Source organism: Lepidothrix coronata, unplaced genomic scaffold (genome assembly GCF_001604755.1).
Source record: "Lepidothrix coronata isolate B3197 unplaced genomic scaffold, Lepidothrix_coronata-1.0 Scaffold394, whole genome shotgun sequence".
NCBI lineage: Eukaryota > Metazoa > Chordata > Aves > Passeriformes > Pipridae > Lepidothrix > Lepidothrix coronata.
Window position 1 is genome coordinate 4,953 of NW_016690574.1, and position 19,056 is coordinate 24,008.

At 36.6% G+C, this 19,056-nt stretch overlaps 1 protein-coding gene across 7 annotated transcripts in view; it reads right to left on the reverse strand.

Annotated features, from left to right (window-relative positions):
• LOC108509718 (multidrug resistance protein 1A-like) overlaps positions 1-19,021 on the reverse strand; it is a 23,203-nt gene extending 4,182 nt beyond the window's left edge. The window contains exons 1-5 of one of the 7 annotated variants that reach the window (XR_001878689.1): positions 18,245-19,021; positions 14,272-14,323; positions 13,966-14,097; positions 6,476-6,592; positions 838-1,000 (exon numbers count right to left, since the gene is read on the reverse strand). The gene's annotated coding sequence lies outside the window, so the exon portion shown is untranslated. Of the gene's footprint in view, positions 1-467; positions 573-837; positions 1,001-5,815; positions 5,887-6,475; positions 6,593-7,704; positions 7,811-13,965; positions 14,181-14,271; positions 14,538-18,244 lie in introns of those variants that run through there. The other 6 variants (XR_001878688.1, XR_001878687.1, XR_001878691.1 and 3 more) reach the window with 6 other exon arrangements.
• Positions 19,022-19,056: the final 35 nt, after the last annotated feature.

Here is a 19,056-nt window from a genome sequence, read left to right on the forward strand (position 1 = left end):
TAATATTTGACTGAGAAATATACAATCTTAAGCAAATGTTTTAATTTTTTTTAGTAATCTCAAAAACATAAATGTTTTTCGAATTATCTCAACAACGATTTGTTTGAAAGAAAAATATAGATACTTATTGAAATCAGTAAAGTTATTAATATCATACATTGCAAGTGAATCCTCATAATGAACAAGTATAAGCATGTTGAGAACAGCCCAGAAGTTTGGTGTTTCCTGACAAACATTTTGGATTTGTATTCATTTTATAACAGTACCTCGTTCATTTAATTTCATTTGAATGATACAAGCATAATATTTTCTGCAATTCAGCAAAGATATACAAAATAAAGGAGAAAGTAAATGTTTATTTAAAATAACTAATTTTTATCCAGTTAATTGGATTTTTCCCAATTTTAGACATCAGTGAATTTGTAAAATATCTCTGATTTAAAAGAAGTCCCAAACTACTGACATACCGGGAAGGTTGTTCTGAGTTTGTGTCCAGTCCTCTGAAAAACTACTCAAACATGAGCAGAATTAAGATGGTTCAGGACACACTGCATGATTGGACTTTGCTCTTGTTACGTAAGACAGAGATAACAAATAGATTTCTCTCATTTTTTTTCCCACTCCAATTGCCTTCCCTATATTGGTGAGTAAAATGTATGCACTTTGGACTGTACCTCCCTTTTCCTAAAGGGAATAATACTACTCCTTAAACACACACTTATTTCACTGTCACCTGGGAAAACAACCCTGAATACTCTATTCTTCCATCAAAAAAAGTTCCCTGGATCTACTGTTGGCTTAACTATGCCCCTTAAATTCAGAGGAATTCCTCTTTACCTTATTAGAGGTGTTGCTGAATGCTCCAAGTAACTGTTCCACTTAAGGATGAGTCCATTCTTGAATACACAGTGACAAAGAAACCAAATAACACCAAAGGATTGTTTTACTCTTTTGCTTCTTTTCCAATCTTCTAAGTCTAATCCAGGAAAACACGACCCATCTAGCATGAAAGAAAATGGGATTTTACTGGAGTGCATATAATTTCTCATTTGAGTAACTGCAGAACAGCAAGATGAGTTTCAGACTCAGTTTAAAAATGGTTTGGAAATAGCTCTGGTCAGCAGAAATCTTCTCAATTAGCATCTTTTTGATTTTTGAATGTATGTTCAGATTCTAGACTGTTTGAAATGGACCACTTATTAGTAGTGCACTTGGACGATTATTAATGGACATTGTGGAATGTAATGGCTTTATCAGTATCTGTAGGCATTATTTTGATGAAAATAATAAATATTTAAAACATTTCAAATAAATGAATTTCACTTCTTAACCTTATATCAGTATATGTATTGAACTAGACATTTTTCAACACTTTTACAGAAGTAAAATTTGTGAAAAGTTAAATAAAAATACTTGTCCTAGAAGACAAGTAGATTTATATTAATTTCTCTGTAGGTGTCCGATCACGTTACTTACACAAAACTTACTTAATCTGATCATTACACAGAAGAAATGATTTTTGTTCCTTTTTTTCATGTATGCCTGTAATCTCAAAATTTTGGTAAACAGTATTTTTATAATGTTTTGGAATACAAATAGTCTTATCAGATTGAGAAATGGTTTAGAAAGAGTAGTTTAGCTTTATCAGTCAAGCAAAATATAAAGGATTAGTAAGTATAAGTATTATCTGTTTATGAAAAGTCATTCTGAAATATGTGTATGGAGGTCTATCCACAGCAGTTGATAGGTTTTAACCTGGGTGCCTAAATGCTTTCCTACACTTAATCCTAACGAACTGGTCCAACTATTTCAGGGGAAATTGAATAAAGTCAAATGAGAAATTTTAAAGAAAATTAATTGATTAAAAAAATGAAATATTATTTGCAGGACTTTCACAACTATTTCACATTAAAGGGAGAATGGTCAAAACTAAAAGATCTTTCACAACATTTTGTTATCACATTGGAATGTCATGATGCTATGGCAGTGCAATCATGATAAGAAAGGGAAATAGAAATATAGTAGAAGAGCAATTTAATTTTTACCAGAGTTTCTACTGCCTGCATACAGTAAAGCAAAGAATATGAAAGACACCTGGTTTTATCACACTATGAGCTGAAGCAACTAAACTGATACTAAAAAGGTGAGAAAATTGGGAACATATTTTACACCTACTTAGGAGGATACAAAATTTTGTGATTTCTCTATAGCTTGTATACTTTGACTGTTCACTCAGCTTCAGAATTGCACAGAATTTGAAATCAGAGAAGATCACTAAATCCTTCTTCTAATCTCTTATATCTTGAAGTTGGCTATAAATCATTCAGATACGTCCACGTTAAAATTTATAATTTGGGTTTGACTATATAATTTCAGTCTGAAGAGATTAAATTTGCATCATAAAACAACAACAGAAGAATCCGAGGCATCGCCACTACACATTACCTGCACTTGAGTATAAAAAAACATGTAGGTGAATAAAGCAGGTGATCCACAACCAAAGATGTACAGAAACATCCAGGAACAATGTAGGTGGCAGTCAGTCTATTCTGAGGAGAAATGGTGTCTCATCCAAAGTCTGGCGACCAGTTTTGCCCTAAATACATTAGCAGGATTCATAATCCCAATGTTTGAAAAATGCTGTCTTCCCTCAGATCAGTTATTTGGTTAAATCAACAGCTTACCCTCAGCTTTAACCAAGCCTTGATGTCATCAAGGGAGATTTTTTAGTTCTGTAGACTGAAGAGCTGAGGCATGAAATCTCCTATAGACACTGTCTGTATCGAGTGGACACGAACTTGATGCTAAGTAAATATGTCTTGAAAGCAGAGCGTCCTGATCATTCAAAAGTCCAGAAGAAAGAAAACCTTTCTTTTTTCTCCTTCTACTTACTAGTCACAACATTTCACACAGAAGATAGATTTAAACAGAGATGACCAATCTATGACCTTTGAGCTATTTAAGGCTCATAAACAATTCAAAATTCCTTCCCAAAGCAGTTTGTTATTCAATGATTAGAAGAAGCAGAATCTGGTGAAATGGGAACTGTTGGACAATTCACATCCCTTGTACAAGCAAATAAAAAATGGCTGAAAATGTTTATGCACCTCCATACACGTCCATCTCAGCCCTATCCAACAGTGGACCAGTGGGATTCTATGAGGCAAATGACAACTGCAGCTCAAAGAGCTACCTCTATTGAGTTATGTGGTAAATGTCTTAGGGGATTTCAGGCAGTTGACAGTTCTGCCAAGTGACTCAATGGGTCAGGAAAGCTGACCTTGTCTAAAGTAAAGCCTATACTTGAGGAAAATATTTAGTTGTACTTTAAAAATTACAATAGGTCACAAGTTTTTTGCACCTATTGGCTAACTGTTTTTTGCTGCATTTCCCTTCACGGATATTGCTATTTGAAGAGAGAACAATACCTCTTGGATATTATTATTTCTATGAGGACCTGCATTGTCAGATATATTTTCTATTTGAAAATACCTATACATATTCAGAAGGTTTACTCAACCCTCTCTTTATTAAGATAGTAGTCAANTATACATATTCAGAAGGTTTACTCAACCCTCTCTTTATTAAGATAGTAGTCAATTTCCCTTTGGCTGACATAGTTTTACTGTTCTTGCATTATATTCACTCAAATTTTTAGAATTTTGAGCATAAGAACTTCTTGTATGTTTGAAGGATGACCATCAATCCTTTGAAATAGTCTGTCAACACTGCAATGCTAAACTGAGGTACAATTAATTCCCTTCTGCTACTTGATATAAATGCATGGTTTGAATAATCTCTCTCGGGCACTCTAGTACAATGACAGATTGTACAGGTACAATAAACTATGACAAACCTTAAATCCTTCTCTAAGTCATTGCTCTTACAGACCACTCACCAGTCTTTTCAGTATAGCTCTGTTATTCACAATAGTGTTTAAATTGTATTTTGCATGATTATAACCTAATTTTTGGATTGCAGTTAAGTTAGGTAACACAGATCATCCTATACTGTAACTCACTATTAATTATTCCATACTGTTTCCAAGTATTTAATTATCTAGATTTATTTATCCAACCCTCTCTCATAGGTCAAAATGTCTCAACATTTGATGAACAAACTTCTGGAGCAGTAGAAAAGGCATTTCAAAACTAGGGCTGTCATGTTTTGTGGTGAAGTTTCAACTGCTTATGCTTCCAGAAATAATTTGTGTTGAGAGGATCTCATCCCACAAATCACACATTGGTTCCACGTATTTTTTTTATCTGATGCAGGCCCGCAAAGGGGATGGCTAATTGGGACATGATATCAGAATAAACAACCAACACAGAAACTTTAATCTGACTTTGATAGCAGAGACAAAATTGTGGAGTGGGTCCCAGGAATTCTGCAATGATTCCTCAAACAACTTTCAATCCTAGCATAGATCAGAATAACTGTGAAGAAGCTCTGATTTATAGTACTCGGGGAACTCCTGTTCCATTTTAGCAGCCTCTTTCCTGTTAATCAATGTTGGAAAAGAATAGTACATTGTACAGGAATTTTGCCAACTTGGCTACCATTCTGTCAACAAGACTTGTCATTTGTGACAAAAATAATCATACTGTCAGAAAATGAGAATTGCGTGTTCCTTGAACTGTGTTGTTTGCTCAGCCATGAGAGAATGCCTGTTGGAATCGGTGGACATTTTACTTGTCTCAGACTAAGCATGAGGACAAATCAAGTTGTTGTAAGCATCAAACTTCTATTTGTGTTTAAAAAGAAAGTTTACTCTGAAAAGCAAGTTCTAAAATTACAAAACTCCACTTCTGTTGTCTGGTAATTTGATTTGAAGTTAATTATTTATTCTCTTAAGGAGGACTGCCATAAACTAATGTCACTAGCTTCCTATTACTAATGTGTCAGTTTTCAGCTTCACAAACTCAGTCTCATTTCTGAAAGCTTCAAAGTTTTTTGGCTTATTAAACAACAGAAGATCCAACAGATCTACACCTCCTTTTGAGCAATATTTTCTGTATATGGGAAACAACTTTCTTGGTGTTTATTTATCACCAGAGTTATTCAATATGACTCAATCATGCACTAATGTGTGAGGATATAATATTTTTCATAATCATTACTTGCAGTATAGTTGCATTTAAAATTATATTCTTCCTACAGTTATAACAGAAGAATACATTTAAAGAAATATAGTATGGAACATTTGGGATTTAAAAATGCTCAGGACTTCATATCACAAATGAAAAATTGCAGGAAAAATATAAAATTACTTCTTGTGCAGGTGGAAAACATTTTTTCCAATTGAAGCTGAATAAAACGTATATTATTACAGACACACTCAATTTTTTTCCTGTTAACTTTTCTCAGCAATGATATACCTCGTAATATTGTAACAGTACAAGTAATCCTTCCCTCATCGAGTCTCTTTGATTGGACAGACACCTTTTGCTGTGCACAAAGAGCCCTTTGTAAGCTGAATACACACAACTTAAAAGTATTCAGCAGTTACTGATTAGTTACCATACACAACCATTTGTTGATAACTTGAATTAATGAAATATTAAACTGACTGTTGGTATGCTCAGTGCTCTGATTAAGAAACAGGAAAAGTCTTTGCTGGCCAAGAAGTCCCCAGTGAGGTGGGGTAGAACTGGTTTCTACTGCCTCTGGAACAGATTCTCATTGTGACTTAATTGCTGTCTTCCAAATTGCTGCTTTTCCCTTTTCATGATGATGTTTTCCTCTTGAATCCTTAAACAGTTGCTTAACTTCATCTCAAGACTATTACCTCTGTCTGCCATTTTACCTTTCTTACCTTGCAGAAGTCCCCTTTATCAATTTCTTTGTAGTTCTTGCTCAGAATTTAGCAATTTCCTCACNTCAGGACTTCATATCACAAATGAAAAATTGCAGGAAAAATATAAAATTACTTCTTGTGCAGGTGGAAAACATTTTTTCCAATTGAAGCTGAATAAAACGTATATTATTACAGACACACTCAATTTTTTTCCTGTTAACTTTTCTCAGCAATGATATACCTCGTAATATTGTAACAGTACAAGTAATCCTTCCCTCATCGAGTCTCTTTGATTGGACAGACACCTTTTGCTGTGCACAAAGAGCCCTTTGTAAGCTGAATACACACAACTTAAAAGTATTCAGCAGTTACTGATTAGTTACCATACACAGCCATTTGTTGATAACTTGAATTAATGAAATATTAAACTGACTGTTGGTATGCTCAGTGCTCTGATTAAGAAACAGGAAAAGTCTTTGCTGGCCAAGAAGTCCCCAGTGAGGTGGGGTAGAACTGGTTTCTACTGCCTCTGGAACAGATTCTCATTGTGACTTAATTGCTGTCTTCCAAATTGCTGCTTTTCCCTTTTCATGATGATGTTTTCCTCTTGAATCCTTAAACAGTTGCTTAACTTCATCTCAAGACTATTACCTCTGTCTGCCATTTTACCTTTCTTACCTTGCAGAAGTCCCCTTTATCAATTTCTTTGTAGTTCTTGCTCAGAATTTAGCAATTTCCTCACAAGTCTGAGAGATGGTGACACAACTGTGTCTTGGATCACAGACAGCTGAAGTCCTGAGGAAGAAGGAAAGGAGTTTACAAACTCAAGTCACTATATATGAAATATATAACAGCATCAACATTATACCTGTAGAGAAATTGAATCTAGTAATATTGACTTATTTCCTTGTACAATACTATTTAAAGTCACATTTTATGAATACTCACATTCTATTCCATACAATTTGTGAAATGTCTAGATTACACAGGAAATTATGAGAGTTAAAAACCTGTCGTTCAGCTTCTGCCTAGTAATATGGAATTCCAATTTTTTGTTTCTTTTGCTATTCTACAATTAAACCTCATTATATGTGGATGACATATAATGTCAAAACGCCATCCTGGCCATCCTCCTTCCTCCAGATCAGATCAATTGTTACATATGCCGTTCTTGACAGGTGTTTAAGTTCTGTCTCTCCATTGGTAGTTTCTAAAAACAACGATGGAGACGTTTAGACTATCTGAAACACTAGGAAGTTTTTCTGATGTCTAACATGAATTGTCCTTGACACAGGTTAGACCTGTTACTCCTTTCCTATTCACAGCTTTCAAAATTTTAATGTTGCTTTCACAAATGTTGTCTGTCTTCTCTAGACAAAAACAAAAAAAACCCCAAAAACCAACCAACCAAACAAAAACCCACCAAAACCCCAAATCTAAAACCAAACACAAAACCTAGTTCCTATAACCTTCTAGATAGAGTTGGTGCCATTGATCTTTGCCATTACTATCCTCTGGACCCAAACTGTTTCACAGGTTCCTTTTTTTTTTTGTGGAAAGTAGCCTCAATCTGTTGTTTATTTAAAAAATAGGGAAATATTTTAAGTTTCTGTAAGTAATTTGACTTTCTTGTCCTGTAGCAATATGGAAGTATACTTACATATTTTATTTTATCTATATATTGAATTTTGTTACAATAGTGAAATGACTAAAATAATCATTCAGTTAATCTCGTAAGTCATCGATTATGGCACTATGACCATGTTCTGCATGTTAGTCTTTAATCAGAGTCAAATTGCTCTGTTCCTTTTTGCTGTTTACCATAAAACAAATAATTGTACACTCTAAGGCAATTTTGTTTCTACAGGCAATTGTATACAGTCAAGACGTGTTCACAAGCTCCAAACCTTTTAAACAGCCATAACCATAGACAGTAGGGGTAACGCTTCTTCATATCGATCACTTCTGCTTCCTGAAACATGCTGTCACATGCCAAAGCTCTGTCTGCCTCACATATCACACCAGTGCATCTCTGACAACAATCCAGGGAGATCCAACAGGAAGATTTCAGTTATGATATCAAGTTCTGCTTCATGTGATCATTTTGCAAGAAACGGTTCTAAAGAGATTGGAGGAAATAAATCTCCCACCATGCAGGACTTCAGCAACCAGACCATCAGATTTCACTATGTTGTGGCCAGCTGCATTATGGCTACAGTTACTGAGGTTACTGAGAAGGCAATCACCTGTAGTCATTCTATTGACTCAGACTAGATGCTCTGATGTCTCATTATCTATCTGCAGCTTCTCTTAACCCCCAATTTCCCTCTTTCCATCAGGAGTCTTTAATCTTAATTTCCACAAATTTATTTCCTAAAGTCGTACCCAATGGTTAATCCAAGCTCCTTATCTCTCCTAACACTTCCAGGTACAAGATCCTGGTTTGCTTGCAGTTCTAAGCTATCTCTAGTCCAGGGACTGTCAACAGCTGAAGCTGGTGGCAGAGAGAATTGAAAAACTCACTTCAGTTGTGACAAGCTGGTACATCATAAGATCACTATAATATATTTTGATTCCAACAAGATTTATTGATTCCAGCAAGGTTTATCGGGATAAGACCTCCAGATATTATTCATGTCAAGGCAAAAACAACCTTCTTCCATATATTTCCCACTGAAACTTGAATTTATTAGACTTTGGCCTTGCAAATCCAAATTTCACCTTTTTTTCTTATTTGTTTCTTACTCATTTCTAAGCATAAGCTTTGTGAAAAAGTGACATACTAATCAGCAATGTGATCAGTATAAGTGCTAATCATAGACAAATATGAGTAATATGAGTAATATTAGTAAACAGAGACCTTTCTGCCCAAGAAACAGCAGAAAGAACCAATACAAACTAATCAGCAAACCACAGGGGTCTTGCTCAATGTTCCTCCCTTTCCTGTGTAGACTGTGAAATCACAACATGATTTCTTGTCTACTTCTCAGACAGAATGGGAGATGAAGGCTGTAGGTCAGAGCCAGAAGGACTGGGGGTGGCTCCACAAAAAGTCAATATTCATGGAGACCTTGAACAACAAGGTTTCAGAGAGTGCTCCAGTATCACCCAATGATAACTGAAAGAACAAAGTGAAGGCTTGTATTGCGACTTCCTCACCTTTGCACTCTAGACTTCTCCTTTCTGACTCAACCCTGAGTCAGCACCTCTGCACAGTTTACATTCTGCTTGCACGCAATGACACGTGACCCTGCATAAGGGTCGTGGCAGTCAATGTAATTCCTCAATTTCCTTTTATAGTCAGCAATAAATAATGAATGATTAACAGCTCACCCTGACTGAATGAAGTGTTCAGAGCAGTCCTGTTTTCCATGTCACCTTTCATTGAAAGCAAATGATTTTGTTAATATGGAAAATGTTCAAGGTAGCAACTCTCAGCCGCTCATCTGAGCACCTAGTCAAACTGAGATACCAACTACTGTAGGAAAATGCCTATATTTCTTGTATTCTGTGTCTGCACCTGGCACACTAGGAATGCTGTTCCAGTAGAAATTAGAGAACTAAGGCAAACATCCTAAGGATCCAGAGACACCTCCTGTGGGCAAGGTATGCTTACTAAATGCTACAGGGATTCCTTGATGGGAGCATCCTCAGCTGTTCCTTGTATAGTCAGTACTGTGAAGCAGAACTGAATTTAGAAAATGTTTTAAACTACCTCTGGTGAGTGTCTATCGGGCTTGGGGCATGCAAACAAAGCCTTCTATCTAAGCAATAGAGGAAATGACCTGGCAGTGATTCCATGTCATGGGCCATTTGAAGAAGACATTATAGCATTTTCCATGGTATCTGAGGACAGATATTTTGCTAAATTTTCCCACATGCTAAAGAAGACAGATGATTTCTGCAGTGACCACGCAAGGCTGGCAAAAGTTGATGAAAGTGTCCATTTAGTTGGAAGTTTTAAGCAGGTGTGGTTAGAATCAGGCCAAGTCCTATAACCAAACTGATTCCATGGTATGGTGCACATGAGGAAGGAGAACGTATCTGCCTAGGTTATTTATGGAACATCTTGGCAATATTTCAGAAAGATGCTTATGTGTCATGTAAGCATGCTTATGATGCTTATGTCACAAAGATTACTATGTGACAGGACCAGAAGAATTTCTCACACACTAATTGGATAATCTAATGTGTACAAGAAATTGTGTGTTTACAAGAACAAAAGATATTGAAATACAGTTCTTCATTTTGTTCCAAATATGTATGTGACAAAACCCTTTTTGGAATACTGGTGGATTGTTTCACAGAACAGAATTACCACCTACTTTCCTAATCGATTTCCACGTATATTTGTATTTCAAGTAAACTGAACTACTTAAGCATGGTAGGTCTCTCAGGGAAAGCATGTGTACATGCTTCCCTAAGTCCTAAAAATGAAGGTAAGTCTATATCATCATGAGTGCATGTATGGTCTTTTCATACTGGGGGTTAGATTGGGTTATCACACTATTTGTTACAGAGTTCACCTTGTTCCAGTAAATCTGTCACCAGCACTGACATTTCCTCTTTTTCACAAAAGGGTGAAGTCAGGCAGGCAGAATAATGCTTAACTCAAGATTTCATAGTAAGATGTTCCCCACAAACATTGAAACCCCAAGAATAGGTAGAAGTTATTATCCTCTTCCTTTTGATATTCCACCACGACGGTAGTGATCAAAACATCTTGTTTGCTACCACAATACTCATAGCAGTGGCTATTCTAATAATGGCAAGCTTAGTAAACTGATCTCCTCACAACGGATCCCATGGACACAGATGATTGTCATGCCATATCAGATGACTCATACATACATTAGTGTTAAACCATGATAGGAAATAGAGGAAAAGAATAATGACACTGCTCACCTATGAAAACCCCCTTTTTCTTCACATATATTTATACAAATATGTAGAAAAAGAGAGGGGTGAACAACAGAAAAGGAGAAATATATATGTATATCTTCTATATCAGCAAAATATGAGTAGAAATAATGGCAAATGTTTCCAAAACCCTCTGTTGTGCATCAATTTTGATCTAGCTGATAATAAAAACAGTCAGGTTTTTGTCTCTTTTTTGATCTGGGTGTATAATACTAGTGTGATGGCATTTAAAAGTAGATCCTCAGTTTCTGATTGCTACATTTACCTTATGGTTTTTGCAGTGAACCATGTACTAACTTGAAGACAGACCCTGAAAGCTATACTGTACAGATTAACTTCTGCAGACTCAAAAAGCCCCTTTACTTCAATAGCAGTCAGCCAGGACACAACTGCCAACTATGCATAGCGAATATGTTACCATTTTTCTATTCAGGATAAAACTGGGATATATGGGAAACTCAGACCTGACCTGACTGTGGAGCAAGTAAGAGGACAGGCTTAAAACTATAGGCCACTAAATTCAGAAACTCGTAAAATGGGACTTTTGGGCCTAAAGGATTAGCTTTCCTTAACTGGTAAAAATTACACAGCCTCAAAATGGAGTATGATTATCAGTTACACCGCAAGAAGAATCTCCTGTAAGAAATTTAATAGGTAGATGTCTCAGAACAGTTATCTAAGCAATGAAAGGAGATTTGGCTAGCAGGAAATCCATCTAGAACACTATGAGATTGTAAAGTCATACAAAACCTGGGAAAACTGTTGGGATTGGCATCTGAGAATGTATCTGATTAAATAGAACCACAGTGACTTTCAAGGAACAGTGGTACAAGAGTTAAGTCAGCAAGAGTAACTCAGGGGCCTGTGAATCAAGGAGAAATACAATGAGAAGAGCTGCAAATTCAGCTTCAACAAGTATGGACAAGGACAATGGATAAGGTAATGAAGGTAAGAAGGAATGCAAGGAAATCTCAGTCCTGTGGATCTGACAAAAGGTCTGCACATATTGTAATTTTCAGAAACATGGTTATAAAAGACCCAAAGCCTCCATTTCAAAATAAAAATCAAAGGGAACAGAAAAGGGAAAATAGTCCTCACTGTGAGTATAGCTCTTTGTGTAAATAGGGGTAAATGGTAACTGCAAAATGCTGACTGCAAAAGATCCTTGGAGAAAATGATAAAAACTTCCTTTAGGGGACACCAATGGGACTGCAGGAAAGCAACATGGTAAAATCTGAGGAAAAGAGGCAAAGATATGAGAAAATGGGACAGAATACATAAATTCTTCACTGGCTCATTTTGTTAAGGAAATGAAAAATCATGAGAAGGAATGAAAACAACAGAAAATAACAGATCCCTTTCGGTGAAGCCCTCTGGCATCACCTCTTCCTCTCAATAACAAAGACTAGGAACGCTCTGCTGTCTAGTTGTCCCTGGTCTAATGGTGAAATTACAATATAATCAATGCAAATGGCCAATAACAATATTAGTACTAGATGGTCAAGAAAAGAACGTTAACTACCACTAGTGCCATGATGTTAATTGATACTATAAAGTCAATAACCACTCTTCAATGAATATTTGTTCCATCTGGAACTCAAGAAAATGGAAAAATGATAAAATTTGTATTATATGCAGGAAAGGATGTTTAAGTACCTGTATTAAGATCTCTGCCTGCAGTTAAAAAGCTGCCAAGTTCAGGAGTTCCTTCTGAGTATAGTAGTGGGAGGACCCCTCATATAAACACCAGGGAATTATTGGCATAGTCTTGCTGAAACAAAATGGAATAGATTCAGATTTTGCTACGGATGTTTGTGGAATTGGGCCTGACCAGTGGGAGGTGAGGGTGGAGTGATTCCTGCAAGTCATTGATGCTTTGTTATTAAGAATCCGGAGGAAGTAAAAACAGTGGATATTTGGGTAACAGAATTTCCTCAAGTTTTGTGTGTCTGTAAGCTAAAATGTAAAAAAATAGAAGTTGTGATTGGAAGGTCCAGATCCTCCTTCCCAAAAAACAATATCAACACCTGGATACCCAGAAACAGAGGAAGGACTCCAATCCACCAACAAGTTTATTGGAAAGCAAGTTCTTAGTACAGAAACTTATCCTTTTAACATCCTATTTGTCCAGTGTTAAAAGCTAAGGAAAAATCCTAAAAGTGGGATTTTAACACTTACGTAAGGTAGCCACCTCTCAGGCTGTTTGTAGTGGAAACATGCCTGAAATTCATGTAGCACTAAGCAGAATATTTCACTGATTTTTTTGCTATTGGTTTAGCCAATGCTTTCTTTAAAATTCCACTAAGATAGCAAAGCTGGTAACAACAAACATTTAACTGTGAGAGAAAGCAATATTGTTTTATACATGTACCTCAAGACTTTCAGATCAAATGTATCACATGTGGATGAAATTACCATCAAAATGTGTTATGTCATACCATACATGAATGATGAGTTGGTACATGTTAAAAATGAATTGAAAGTTCGGGAATATATTCAGGAAGTAATCATCATTACTTTCAACACAGGCTTTAAAGTTAATCATGACAAGATTCAGTTGGTACAATCTGAACTGAAATATTCAGTAATAGTTTTAGGTCAGGAAGGAATGGGATCAGCAATGAGTAGAACTGACTACGAGAGTCCATGCAAGTAATAGTTGTATGAGATTCAATTTTGGAATTGCTTACATTTTCATGAGAATTACATTTGCAGAAATCAGTACACCACTAATCAAATTAGCGAAGGAATTTCACCAGCAAGAATGGAAAGAAAAAAAGAAGCAAAAATGCACTACTTCAAACACTGGCCTTTAGATGCTCAGACTATTGTAAACTGTTTCATGTTCAGCTGGCCACTACTGATCTAACTGTGCTAAGAACACAGAAATAAGATGAAAGTTACAGCCTTTGCTTTGAGAGTCTTAAGACCTGTGGGAAAGAACTCTATTACATACTAAAAAACAGGTTAAGCATTGGCATAGGCAATTAGCTTCAGGAATACATCACTAGAGGCTGTTTTGCAGTAATACATATCACACATGCTTCACTAAAGTATATATCACACGTACTCCACTGAAGTTCATAATGTCATAATCAGTGGAAAAGTACAAACTGGATATGTATCAAACCCTAGGCTAGCTGGACAATGGCTTTTATAAAATAAAAGCTTTATGTAGAATATAAAAAGATTTATCACTAGCTCTGTATGCCTTTTAACCACTGGAACAGAACATAAATGCACTTTACCTGTTTATGTGTCTCTCACTGGATAAAAGCTCTGCTATCGACTTCGTGCCACAGGTTATTCAGTGTGGTTCACAAATGGCTCCAGTTCTTTTCAAAAGTGTGGAAAATCCTCTATTAGATATGCTGCAACTCCTGGGAAAAATAAAAAGAGCCGTCTGCCTTCGCTCTGCACAAGCAGCAGAGCCACAAGCTCTGCTAATGAGGTTAAAAGAGGAACCCGAAGGAAATGATCTAGCTTTGTACATAGTTTCAGACCGGATGCATCAAGCTTTAACTATTTGGCTACCAAAGTAGAATAAAAATTACCTTCAAACACAGAATGGAGATCTGATAGCCTATCAATCATAGAAAGGAAATCCTGTACATAGGTTAAAAAAAGAAGAGAGGAAAAAAAAATGCAGGTCATGTAAAAGCATACCAAAAGGAACATAAAGAGGCAGCAGTATTGGAATAGTCAAGCACATACCCTTGTAAAGACTGTGGTGGCCCCAGTAGACTTAACATTTGAAGAAACACACAGTTTGAAAACAAACCAAAGAAAATGATACAAAGCAAGGTATCAAAGACCGAGCTATTTGCCACATGAAAATGAGGACATTGAGGGGTGATTACTATAGAAGCTAGTAGAGAGGAGAAGCATAGAGAGTGTACTGTGGTCAGGTAACAAACACTTGTAGGTAAGGAGCAGTCTGTACACTTCCAGTAGATTTGTTTCAATAGGTGCACGAGCAAGATCATTTACGGGGTGTTTGAATGCAAAAGGGAGTATTAGAAGGTAGGTAGTTGGCCAAACGTGAAAACAGATGGGCATATAATAGCTTAGTTTGTGCTGTGGTGAATACCCTCACTAAGAGAAAATTGAAACATCAGAATTCATGAACCGTAAGTGTCATGTTTTAATCCCAGATGGCAAGTAAGTACCACAGCCATTTGCTCGCTCACTCACTCTCTGCCCAGTGGGGTGGGAAGGAGAATTGGAAAAAAGTAAAAATTCATGGCTTAATGTAAGAAGAGTTTTGTAATTGAAACAAAGTAAAATATAATGATAATAATGATAATAATAATAATAATAATAATGACAATGATGATGATAATAATAATAATAATAATAATAATATAGATGGGGGGACATAAAACCCAAGAGAAACAAGTAATGTGCAATATAATTGCTCACCACTCGCTGACAGATGCTCAGCTAGTCCCTGAGCTCCAATCAACCCCTCCCAGCCAACTCCTCCCAGTTTATATACTGGGCATGACATCCTGTAGTATGAAATATTCCCTCGGTCAGCTCAGGTCACCTGTCCTGACTGTGCTCCCCCTGCCCTCAGCTTCTTGTGCAGCAGATAACTGGCAGAGCATGAGACACTGAAAAGTCCTTGACTTAAGGGAAGCACTACTTAGCAACAACCAAAACATCAGTGTCTTATCTCATAATTCTCATACAGAATTCAAAACACAGTACTGGACTCAGAAAAAAGCAAACTCTTTCCCAGCAAAAACCAGGACAACAGGCTATCATACAAACAGACTACGCTAGATTTAGCGTAGTCCCATCTTATTCCCACCTACCACACAAAGTGGGAGTAAGTATGGTTTCCTAATTCTAAAAAAAGTGGGTTGAGTTTGTTCCAGTAAAGAAAGCTACAGCCAAGTGTACCACAGTGCATATTTTATTATATATATACCACAATGTAATATACCACATAGGATATTTCAGATGGGATTTAAACCAATAGGTTGATTTGAAACAAGGAATATTTATTCCTGGGCAAATAATCAGGGAATTATGTGGGAGCCTGCGAGGAAAGAAAAACTCCACATTGTTTGAAACTTGCAGTTCAAGGTAAATTGAATGACCTGACGGGACTACAAAAATAGCACTAAGCCAAATGGTGAAAAATTACAGAAAAGTTTGGGATATCACCTTGTCATTGTAATGGCCTGTGAGCCACAACAGCTTCTCACAAGCTCATGTGATTTTGAGCTATGCCTGGAAGTAAAATGATTGCCTAATGTTTTAACTGAAGAATGTATACAGACCCTATCTAAACACATGGAAAGTGTTTAATGATGTTATAGCAACTCAGATGGGAAGGAATGCTCAATGCACGAATACGCAAACAAGAATAAACCAGTACTCTGACGAATGACAAGGAGGAAGGAGAGTAATGTTCCATATTTTCCACGCAAATTTACAGTCTAAACTATAAATAGGATGGACCAGATCCAATTATAAACAAAGCAGGACCTTATGTATATGGAGAAAAACTCATGAATGGAAAAATGTCTAAATAGTTCATTTCAATTTTAATTATGGAAAGGTAAATAAGTCAACAAAAAGCAAGAATGTTATGTTACAGATGTTATTACAATTTAAGAGTCAGTAAGGGAAGTCACAGCAGAACTATTGCTAGCAGAAAGGCTTTTAAAAGAAGCAGCATAAATTAATTATTAGGCTTTGTCTGAGTGAAGTTTTCATGTATTTATTAATAATTATGTTAGGTTCAAATTTGTGAATATTTGCTTGCATAAAAAGGAAGTAGTAAGCATCCTGCTTTTTGTTGATAATAGACCCTACCTCCAGTAGCAATGGAAAACTCTTTTGTACCACAGACCATAAAAATGTAAGATACATGTCTCCACTGCTTTAAAATTGTGGGAAACAAACATGAGGGCTAAACAACAGCATCTATGTTCTATGGTGCCAAAAATAATTTTATGATTTTAACAAAAGTCTCTGATTTTAAGGGAATGTACTCTGGGGGCTTGAAGCACATACAAATTAACCTTGAATATTTTATTTCTACTACTTGGCTAAAAATCAAGAGAATGTACAGCAATTGTGATGGAACTTGGACAACCATACCAACTGATATATGAGCAGAGAACAGCAGAGATGGTTAAACAAAGTGTTAAAATCAGAAGCGAAGTAGAAAGCGAAACAAACAACAAAAAGGAGAGGTCAAACATTTAGTTCACAGAGTTTTACTGTTTGTGCGGTTAACCAAAGTTTCCAGAGAAAATGTACCATTTTGGGTATACAAATACAAATACTACTTTGTAGCAACAAAGTAATAGAGTGCATATTGCTGTGAAGAAAGTTTTACTTTGACTTTTCTAAGACTGAACAGATATACTGCTTTTATTAAAGGGTTATTTGTAACATTGACCCAGAAATGGATTCCATGTGATTGAGTCCAACATACCAAGAGGGTTGGATATAATTTTAAGGGAGTAGAAGTTGTAACTGGAATTTTAGATACCACTTCTCTAAAAGCTTTGAGTAGTAAGTGATCAAAACTGGGGCATATTATATTCAACATACAAACCCCATGAAATAAAAATACGTACAAATAAATATTTGAATGTTATTTACACAAGATATTTTTATTAAATGAGATTGTACAATGTCATATGGGAATCAAAAAGTGGGTAGAAATAGTAAAAATATTAGTTTTATAGAAAGAAAAGTATTGGAACTCAAAAGTGCTACTAACATTGTTAAACTACCAATAACAGTAGATTCTGCAAGCAGTAATCACCAGCACTCAAGTTATAGGACAGTCAGAGTGTAGGATGGCCAAAGTTTCAACCACTGAAATGGGATAGAGATGTGATTTTAGAAGAAATGAAGGCCAAAAAGAAATGAAGGCTATACAGAAGAAGGCATAGAGGTGATTGTAAAACAGCACATGCACAATATCTTCAGGCAATATCTTCATTGCTATTGCCTGAAGATATGTATCAGTCACTGCACAGGAGCTAAGGGGCACTACTCATGGTGTATTAACAGATTCAGAAATGTGATCATAGTCACCGAGTCCTGTCACAGAGGAATGCTGTCCAGAGAAGCCCCCACTATGGGAACAGAGTATTGCTCCTATGATAGCAGTAGCTACTTGTGTGTGGACCTAAATCGCCAGAAAACTGTGTTCTGTGTAGAGAAACAGGTATGCAAGATTTCTTAGCTATATAATTTAGGATAGACATTTGTAATGTTCACCTATACCAACAGAATTATAATATCCAGAACATCACCAACCTGGGGCTAATTTGAAATCTTTATGACAAAAACATTAAGGAATCATGGAAAAGAGAGCAAACAGCTAAAAAAAATTAATTAATAGACAGCAAGGAGTGAGAAGACATAGTATTTTGGAGACTCAACAGCCACTTAGACCAGGAAAGGATGAAGAAACATTGAATCTACCATGGTATTTTCAGAGGACAATCACTGTTACAAGAATTACATGTTCTTTTAACCATAAATCATTACCTGTGTATTAAGTAGTTGTCTTTTTGTTACAGGTTGCAGTATACCTTGTAATGTGTGATGGAAGACCTGGGGCTATCTGGAGCTACACAACTGCAAAAGAACTGTATTTTGCAAGAAAATCATGAGACAAGACTGGATCAGGGTGACACTCCACCTTCCTGCTCTGAGGCAGTACTCAGCCTTGAGCCAGCAGAGCTTGAGACTGTGGGTTTGGAATCACAGAATCACAGTATGGTTCAGGTGGGAAGGGACCACTGGAGGTCATCTAGTCCAACCTCTCTGTTCAAGCAGGGTCCCCTAGAGCATGTTACTCAGGAGTGTGTCCAGGTGGCTTCTGAATGTCTCCAGGGAAGGAGACTCCACAATCTCTGGGGAATCTGTTTCAATGCTCAGTCAGTCTCACAATAAAGAAGTTCTTCTTCATGTTCAGGTGGAACTTGTGCATTAGTTTCTGCCCATTGCCTCTTGTTGCTTGGCACCACTGGGAAGAGCCTGGCTCCATCCTCTTGACACCTTCCCTTCAGATACTTATAGACATCAGTGAGGTCCCCTCTTAGTTTTCTCTTCTAAGGCTGAACAGGCCCAGCTCCCTCAGCCTTTCCTCATAAGAGAGATGCTCCTGTCCCTTAATAATTTTCATAGCCTGCTGCTGGACCTCTACCAGGAGCTTCGTGTCTCTTTTGCCCTGAGGAGCCCAGAACTGCAGACAGCACTACAGATGTGGCTCCACTAGGGCTGAGTAGAGGAGCAGGATCACCTCCGTTGACCTGCTGGCAGTGCTCTTCCTAATGCACCTTGGAACACCATTGGCC